Here is a 10,239-nt window from a genome sequence, read left to right on the forward strand (position 1 = left end):
CCTCAGAAGGATTGTGGGAAGGACAGAAATGCTTTTTGTGGGTAGTCAGCGTGATGGCCCCACGCCACCACCCGGGTCTCCTTCCCAATGTGGCCAGTTTGTTGTATGCAGATGGAGTCTGCCATTCTCAGGGGGCCCACCCCGGCACTGTGGCCAGTGCTCCTGTGGGATGTTGCTGAGAGGAGAGCTCTGGCTCAATGTCTCATGTGGCTTGGTAGGTCTTGGTGCAGACCAAGGAGTGCCTGTGCGATTTTGTGTAGGCCAGGGCATTGGGGGGGAGCGCAATTTACGATGGCAGTAAGGCAATTCTCTCAACTGGTGGTCTCCAGGAATGCAGCATAGGGCCTGGGGCTAGCTCTCAGATGGTAGACCTATCACAGCCGCCCAGGCGCCTTAGCTGATGGTGCTAACCTCGTACTGGTGCTGTGAAGTGGTTGGTCATTGGCGGGACCACTACGGGTGCCTCCATGCACTCCTGGGCTCAGCTGTGGAGGCCTTCGCAATGATCCAGGATCAGCCGATCTGTGTCCTGCTCATCCCACTTTCAGCTGCAGTGCATAGGCCACGGCACTATCTTTTAATGCGCCCGGCTCATAGGGATCACTGATGGCTCAACCAGCCCATGGATTCCTCTGTCCTGTCCTAAGAGGTTGGTCGATTCATAGTGGGCATGGCTAGCCGTGAGCCTTCTCTCTTTGACCGCGCCACCTCCTCCTCTGCTCCGAGATAGTAGGATAGATGCGAAGCTGGAGCACAGTCCTCTGGTGGTAGGCAATCACCAGCTTCTGCATGGCCTGATTTAAGTCCCTAGAACTAGTAAATGTGGAGAGATGTATGTCCCCATTCCGAGTGCTGGCCTCATGTCCACCATGTTCGGCTGCTGGCTAACTTACCCCAGTTTTTAGAACCACAAATTGATTTTTAGAACAACAAACCTTTGCGACCCACCTAGGCTTAACAGATATGAGTTGTGGCATTATTTTGATGTAACAGTAGACATGCTTTCAAATTGCTGTGAATGACCAAAATGCTATACTCATGATAATTTTTTGCATTCATTCTGCACTGAAGTTGGAACACTTTTCAGAGTGGAGTGCCAGTCTGAGGCATCTGGTGGATAAAATGATAAGGCTTCTGAAAATCTTGGTGTTGATACGCCGAGGCAGCAGAGTTGGGGTAGGTAGTCCTGTGAATTCCTCACTACAACTATCATGCTGAATCATAGTTCTCTTTGCTCCCACTGAAGGAGACATAATTGCTACCCTATTGGGGTCGGCTTCTCCCTTTACAATGACACATTGTTAAGGTATCAATAACTATACCACATCTAGGTAATTTGTGATTGGACACTATTAGGGATACCCAGATTTCGACCACTGTGTAGATTAGGGTAATATTTGTCCTGACACATTGGTAACTGATCATTTCTGACTTACTAACCGCAAGAAACATGTTGACCTTTTTAAAAGCTGTCATAGATCATTGTGTCTGGTGATAGCCAGTATGTTTTTAACTTGACAAGTAGACTCACATATTTTTAAAAAAAACATTAAGATGACTAGTTAGCAAATTTTACCACACACCTCTTTTTATGTATTCACTGCAACACACCAATCTATACAATAGGCCCTCCACTTATACTTCACATACGGCTTTGGGTAAAAGATCTCCAATAAAGAACCCCCTCGTGGGTGCCCGTCAGGCCGGTGCTGCAGAAGGAGCAGGCCCTATGATGAAGCATGACACCCACTTGGGTGTGCGAGGGCTCATTTTCCTAAGGGAAAGGATCCTCTTCTGCTCCAGTGGTGTCTGTCTGACCTTCTACCTCCTCTTCTCCTCTCCTCTCCTCTCTTTCTCAGGCGATCTGCACGCTCTGGTTATATATAATTTTGTGGTCTGTGGCCAAGATATTGATCTAAAATGGCAAATGGTGAACTGCACTGGAGCTGCAACACTTTTCAGAACAGAGTGCTAACCTGTGGCATCTGGTGACTAAAATCACAAGGCTTCTGAGAACCCTGGCGTTGATACCAGTGGTTTCAGCAAATGTGGAACCCCCCTTCTGCGGCAGAGCATTGGGTAAGGCCTCATATCCATTCTTTACATGAGCATCAGATTGCATTACATAAGGTTAGATTCATTTTAACTTAAGCATGGTAGATTAAGTCATTAGATCAAAGCCAATGCCAAGCTCCAAACTGATTCCCCTTATCAAAAGCTGGCAGCGCTAACCATTAGGTCACATCCATATTTTTACATTTATGTGTGAAAGTCATATACTAGTGGAATGATTGTGTGTGATCATGTATATTGAGCACATTCACTGTTGAAATGGCCCTTTGAATTAAAAACAAGCAGCAGCAAAAAATACTGGAAGGTTCACCCAGAGTCTTGCTTGGAAATACTTGCAAGGGCTTGTTTCAAAACTGGACTTAAGCATATAATTCAGCACCTTTGAACATATGGTGCAGGGACACTCTTGGTGCTGACGTCAATGTTACATTCCTAAAGTCATGGGGATTGTGAAAAATCCTAGCTTCATGCAGAGTGTAGCCATTGTATTCAGTAGGAGAGTGTTAAGGGTGAAGTATATAGCTGGTAGTGTATGTTGGAGCACAATGTCGCAAATATACTACCGAAGCATGTTAGTGCACTGTAATTTACAGGTAGCACATTTTCGATTTAAATGGCCACTAAATTTGCACAGGCATACAGTTTTACTGATAAAACTATATAGCACACAAATAATATTGGGCTTTATTGGATATTTAGCATTTACACTTCACCAAGTAAAAGTGTCTTGACTTGTTTTGATCCTATTACATTTTTTGTTTCCAGCATACTTCAGAATTACAAAGAAATGTGCTTCATGTTAGGTTTCCTAACTGCTCATATATTAATTCATAAATATGTGTACAGTTCATTAAATGTGCATGAGTGTTACAAAAATGACACCCTACAGCCTTTCCTTATACACTCCCTGTACCTCAGCAAGATTGTCACACATTTCACTTTTAAAACTTCTCTCACTTTGCAGTAAGAGAAAAAAAGTAAACACCTTCCCTATGTTAAAATAATAAGCAGACATTTGTAGGAAGATATAGCCTGACATTTTTCTCTTTTTTTGAACCACAGTAAATGTGACAAAATAAATACAAAGTGTAAAGGCATCTTTATTTATTGCTCTTTTGCGACCCACCAGAAATCAGCTGATGACTTACCAGTGGGTTGTGTACCACAGATTGGGAAACACTGGTCTATCGGACTTTCTGTTGAATGATAAAATGCAAGTTTAAAATCCTGGGAAGTCACCTTTGAATCTACCCCTAACAATGCATACCTGAAGATCACAAAGAGCAGCCACAAGCCTTGAGCTTTTTTCATTCACTTTCCTGAAACCAAAATTTATATCAGGTATACTAAGAGTTTCTCTCAAGTCTATACAATTGGGCAAATCTAACTGGACATTTGTCTTTCTAAGATAACAGTGTCCTCCCAAAATAAATATTGCTCTGGGATATTTAAGTTTAAAATTGCTAATGTCTTTTTCCAAAAGGCCAGCCAGTTTTTGAGAGTTAAGCGAGGTTTTGGAAGGTCACACATGTATATTTAATATCAATATCTCCTGTTGTTTTTTTATATTTTTGGAAACAATAAGACTGATATGTGATGCATTTTATTGGTCTAATTATGAAATTTAGTGGGGATTTATTTAGAATTTTCACCCAGATAGGTGGATATCCTTGAGAAGAAGAGATGTGATAATCATTCAAAAACAGGGTTCCTTCATACGTGTCTTAAAAGAGATGTCTATTAAGCGATCCGTAAAATCACATGATTTAAGATATTGTGAAAAACAACTGATATTCCAAGATGCTATGTGGTAAACATCCGCTGCCCTCACTCAGTTTAGGAACAACACAACAGTTTAAAAACGTTTACCAAGTTAAGACTCTTCCTCTGACCATGGTGATCCGTTACAAATGACAAGGGAGCAGTTACTGTATAAGTTTCAATTGGCTTCACAATTCTTAGTGAATGCATGTTATTTGTTCTTAACTTAGCCCCATCTTTATTTACCATATTAAGTGTTTAGGAAATTTACACTAATGCATTGCTGGTGCTGTTATACAAGGAGTTAGCTTGAATTTTGAGATTATCGATAATCTTACTGCCTATACAAAATTCCAGTTCCCCAGCTCTCCTTTAGCCCATTTAATTTGAGCTAATACCTTGCTTGTTGGTGGTGTTAAAACTGTTATTTTCATACTATTAGCAGTGTTATGAAATGATAAAGAACTTACATCACGGCTTGTGAGAATGGTTACTCCTGGAATAGCATCAGATGCTCATTGTAATTTGCTTCAATATTCTTTACTTGAAAAGCTTTCTGTCCTTTCCTTAAAGGCATCTTCTACAATGTTGGGAAATGCCTCTTTTTACATAATCACCCCCAAAGGTTTGCACTTATGTTGCTGTTTTTAAGACTCCGAGAGTGCACTGAGGCCTGCTATCCAGACCTCAGTGCCAGGCTCTCACCCTTAAAAGTATATGTTTGATTGGCTTTGTTTGTGTCGCTTTACTTACTTTGTTTGTGTCTCTTTACTTACTTTACTTATTTTAAAGTCCCTAATATAGGGTACCAGGGGCACCCAGGACCTGCAAGTTAAAGTGTCCCACCAAGAGTGTAGCACTTATTTTGCCACCCTCCATGTGACAGTGTGAAAACATGTCTCCCAGTGTGCCACTGCAGACTGGCAGAGCAGTTTTAAACTGTTAACTGGACTCTGCCATGTGAAAATAGAGGTTTGTCCACAGAGCCTGAAACTGGACTTGGGACTGCTTCGGTGACATGGTAACTGTCCTAAAAATCCTCCCTGACTCCCTGGTCCTCCTCCTTGCCAGAGTTTGTTGCCTAAAGATGGCCAGAATAGCTGAACACAACTTTATAAAAGTTTTACAAAATCTCCAACCATTCCGCTTACCAATGTTTGTTAGAATTTTAAGACTAAAAAAGTGATTTACAATTTATTTAAAAATCTATATCTCCAGAACACTTTGGTTGATTTCGATCATTTTGATGTATCAAAATACTTAAAACTAAGATCTATTTTTATAAATTGATGTTGGATTTCTGTCATGTTGCGTGGCTTTCTTATTTTGTTGTTTGGGTGCTTATAAATGCTTTACACTTACTTTTTTACTTACTTTTTAACTTTGTTTAAGCTTGACTGCTCGAAACCACATCTACCCAGGGTTGAGCTAAGGTTTAACAAATGAGCCTGCCTGGTCATACGTTGATATCATGAATGTATTATACAGTGAAGTAGTGCAACCACACCATACAATACACCACTTTCCTCACAAATGCTATCTCTCTATTCTCTGTTTGATTAATGTTTTTCACACTGCTATTTAGCCTCAGGCTTTCCAAGATTAAAATACACATATAGTAAAAAGTAGTGTTTCAAAATCTTTATGTGATTTAAAATTGGTGGCTTCTTCATTAATGTCTTCTTTTTCATTTTATAGGTCTTCTTAACTGCATTCAATGTCGGCATGTTTATTTAGTTTACAACTTTTTGTTTGTATTTGATAGATGTTTTGCATTGTTAATTTGATGGCGTTTCCTCTTTTTTAGGGCTTTGTTATTTTTACATCAGAATTCATAACTTTTTATTGGTAATACTTAGTAAGTATTCAGGTTGGTGGCTAAACAAGGGTGAAACTGTATTGGCAATGAAATAATTCTTAGTAATCAAGGCTTTTATCTATCCCACCAAAGAGAGACTGGAGTCCAACAGGTCCACCGCCCCTACAACTTCTGTCTGCATCGGTTTATGGATCATGACTTCTATGGAACATTTCTTTTGTTTGGAGAATATAGCGTCTCTAATTTTTCAAGAACGCATAATGTTCTCTCAGTTCAGGGTATATTAAATTCTCACCTCAAAAGAGAAAATGATTAAAAGATCCAAGATGATATAGTCTGCACTCCCATGTCATCCCTCTTGCCATCTGCATGTTTGCAACCCTCTTTGACCAATGACAAGTCATGTTATCAGCAAGAGATGCAGGAAGGTTGGGCAGAGCTGCGTGTCAGCCAATCATGGTAGGTAGTGGTTATCAGCAGGCGCCTCTTTGCAACTGCACAAGCCATCAGCTTTGAGCAGCAACAGTCCAGGAGCATCTTATGCTCCAAAGTGCAGTTTCCAAGTGACACAGTTTTGAGGACCAAACAATTAAAAAATATTCAAATCTGATTGGATTGGGGAGTTTTTTCTCTCATCATCTATAGCAGGTCTATGAGCCCATACCTGGGCATTCAAACCTTGAGCAATCTGGTTGGTTGACTGCAACATGGAGAAAAATAATGCGGCCACCATTACAAGTCACGGGAATTTGGTCCCTGCATCCTGAATAAGCAAACAAAAGGAACCATAAGGGGAAGATGGCCATCTCCTTAACCTCTGGCTCGGGTGCGAGTGTGTGTGCAGGGGCAAAGAGGTCTCCTGTGAATAAAATTAAAAAACACAACATTTGCAGAACTCGGGCACTGGGTTCACAGTTCCCACCACAGTTCTCAAAATCTGCAAACCTTGACCAGGTATTCGCAAACCCATAACAAGCTTCATGGACCTGGGCTATAATTTGCTTTTTTTCTGGGGGTTCGCAGACTTGGAACCAGGTCCACGGACCCCACGGAAGGTCCGGTTCATGAAGCATGGCGTGAGTTTGGGATCCCTGGCATGCCATGGGTACTGGAGCCGTGCAGTTGGGTCCATGAACCCACCTTTCACCCCACAAAAGTGCCTGGCCAGAGGACATGTTCTTTGACGAGCCCGGCCAGGATCTGCACCCAATCCCTGCAGCTCACGGTCTTCAATTGTGCGCATCAAGGGTTGGCCACCCACTCTGGTTGGGGCTGAGCAAACTGTTGAATTGAAAGTGCAATTAAATGCTTTTAGGATAAATTATGTAAAATACCCTGTGACGGATTACTTTTGAAATGGTAATAAAAATCTGAAGGTCATAACACTAGCACATACAAAAAACCATCTGAAGACAGGGGAAGTAGGTGAATTTTAAATGAAGAGAAGCGGTTTGTATTTCCAAATTGGCTAGCGTGGAACATACCTTAAACAAACACTGCAAACTGGAAGACGTTTTAGCCTGAGGTTTCCTTTGTTTATTTTTAGATTAGTTTATTAATTTTTGGATACAATATCTTCTGAATGTTTATTTAAAATATAAAAGTAAATTATGCTTTATATTAATACTAAGATTAATGAAACACTTAGGCAATCAGGTCGGGCTGGACAACAGTTCATATTAACGCTGCCTTAGCAAATGGCTCGCCAAAGTGTTATATATGTACAGGATGTTGTGCCTATTATGGTCAGTTTAATTAGAATAGTTTTGAGGAAATAATATAATGGGGCAGCCGCCTTAATAATAGCCTGCTCATTTATAGCAGCTGATGCATTTTTAGATGGTGACTGTGTTACACCTAGTTTACCCATTTTCTGTTTTCAGTGTTTACCGGACATGATGCATATATATATATATATATATATATATATATATATATATATATGGACTAGCAAAATTATGCTAATATTTTAATGGAAATGGCATCCTTCTTGCACAAGATAACGGCTGTCTGTGGAAAGATGAAAACATTCTAAGTAAGTGAAATGCAATAAATAATTCTAATAGGTTAACATTGATGTTAGTATCAAAGAATAGTGAATATTAAAATGGCAAGTCAATGCAAATTATTTTTCAAAACTATTTTGAGAAAAAAAGATAGATAGAATGCAGAACAGAACGTGAGAGCTTACTGTGAGTTACTTTAACAATCCCTCCATGGCTCATAAAATTACTCCTCACTATGGGCCAGATTTAAGAAGCCCCTTGCGCCACCTAGCATCACATTCGCGTAATTTGTCTGACCCTAATGTGGCGTTAGGTTGGCAAAAAGGTGGCACCATATTTACAAAGTGGCGCAATGCAAACATTGTGCCACTTTCTAAACCCTTGCACCACATTATGCCTGCTCTAGGCATAATGTATGCAAGGGGAGCATTTCGGCGTTAGGAGTCCCAGAAAAATGGAGCAGTGGAATCTATGAGATTCCACTGCACCATTTCTAGCTTCATTTTTCTGCCTGCCTAAGGCAGGTGTTAAAATGAGGCCCCCATTGTTTTCAATGGGCCTCCTTTCTCTTTGCAGGATTAGCATCAATATTTTTGGCGCTAATCCAGCAAAGCGCCAAACTAGCCTCAACATTTTTGATGCTAGTTCCCTAATGTACGCTATGGTGCACCGTATCATAAATACGGAGCACACATGGTGGCATCAGGGTGAGTGCAATTGAGCGGAAGCAAAGTGGTGCATCATGACATGATGCACCACTTTTCATAAATTTGGCCCTATAGGTTATACTGTCATTGTGGACTTACATATGTTGGCTCAGTGGTTTTCATATTAATGAAACATGTTTAAGACCACATACATGAGAAGGGCTTGGTCTTACACGAGGAAACAATGGTCGCAAAAACCTAGAAGTTCCAGGTCATGGACATCTGGAATAAAAGATAATCCTGTAGTAGAAACCAATTGAATTTGTTGGCATTGGAGGATTGATGGGATTCTGACGGCAGGTGGCTATTTTCCAGCCAACTTTGTGCTATGGGACAAGAGGAGCAGATGCCTCAGAAGGCCCAGAAAAAGACCATCATTGCTGATGGAAGAGGGGCAGAGCAGCATTGGAGGTGACTACTAGTGTAGTGTGGTACACAGAGCCCAACTGGAGAGACAGTCGCAGAGCTATGATAGAGGGTGCTACTCCTTAGTTGTTAGAGGAAGGCAGTGCAGGGCTGGCCTTGGGGGCTAGGCCTTTATGGGTTGTGCTGTTGTGTACACTTGGTGCAGCTCTCCTCCTTAGCCAGGTGTCCACCTTCCAGTGAGGCAGCGTGATAAGATTTTGAGCCCTGTGTCACCTGGTGCAAGAGCAGTGGATCAATGTTCAATGGAGGGATATGTACAATGCACTTTGATCATGAACATGGCTAATGCAAGACATGGCACTCTTAAACTAATCTTGAATTAACTGCCAGGTAGCAAGGTCAAAAGAGTGGTCATAATACAGTTATTGAAAAGAGATAGTCCAGAAAAGACGCATTTTGATGATGCATGTGGGAGCAAGGAGACCACAGCACCCACACTCCTCTGTGCCTGGCCCCCATGCAGGAGGTGGGCTCGATGACTGTGGTGTCATAAATAGCACTATCCTGACCTGCTACGTTTGATGCAAACAGGCACTACCCAGGTGAAGGCCAGGCCAAGAGCGGGCCTGTCTGTGCCCGTCAGAACACAGAGGAGTCTGAGCTGGGTCCTGTCTCTTGACCCTTGGCTAAAGGACTCAAAGACTACTTGCATCAATTTGATAGCTTACTTCATAACCAATGCTATTCGGGTATTAGATAAAGAAATTAGCAGCACAGAAGAAAGACTGCCTGACACACATCGTACTGTGAGTGACTTGCGTGTGCATACAGACAATCTCATCTTGGTGAGAAGCTGTCTGTGTGCATTGAGCCTCGTTTGTCATGCAACTGTTAACAATCACTTAGGGATCCTACCCCCGTCAGAGAGTGGGGGCAAAACATCTGTCAAATATCAAATAGGGCCATTATTTCTCAAGTCATTCTGCTTTCGACCTGTTGTCATCTATTCTGCGCTGCTTTCGACCTGTTGTCATCTATTCTGTGGCATTAATCACACCCATCACTTTCATTTCTTTGTGTGCTTGCATCCTTCATGCCTTATCCAGTGTTTAGCCCTCCTCGAGAGAACAGTCCAATTACTATTAACATATGCAGCGTCCACATTGTAAGCTTAGTTTAGTTTTAGTTTTACAGTTTTATAAAGCGCATAGCTACCCTAGGGCGTCCCAGCGCTAAAGGTACATGACAACTATTGAGTTACCAGTGAAGACTAGAGCCAAAAATTCACTGCAGAAAAGGACAGTTTTTAGTTTTTTCCTGAAAATGCGTTCCGAAGGTTCATAACGAAGCTCTAAGGGGAGGGCATTCCAAAGACGGGCAGCTTTAACCGAAATGGAATTGCCTCCCCAAGATCTCTTAAACCGTGCTATATGAACTCGCCGACAGGTAGAAGATCTCAGACTTCTAATAGGGACATGAAAGAAAAAGCGTTGTCTGAGAAAGAGGG

The sequence above is a fragment of the Pleurodeles waltl genome, chromosome 8 (assembly GCF_031143425.1).
Source record: "Pleurodeles waltl isolate 20211129_DDA chromosome 8, aPleWal1.hap1.20221129, whole genome shotgun sequence".
In the NCBI taxonomy this organism is placed as follows: domain Eukaryota; kingdom Metazoa; phylum Chordata; class Amphibia; order Caudata; family Salamandridae; genus Pleurodeles; species Pleurodeles waltl.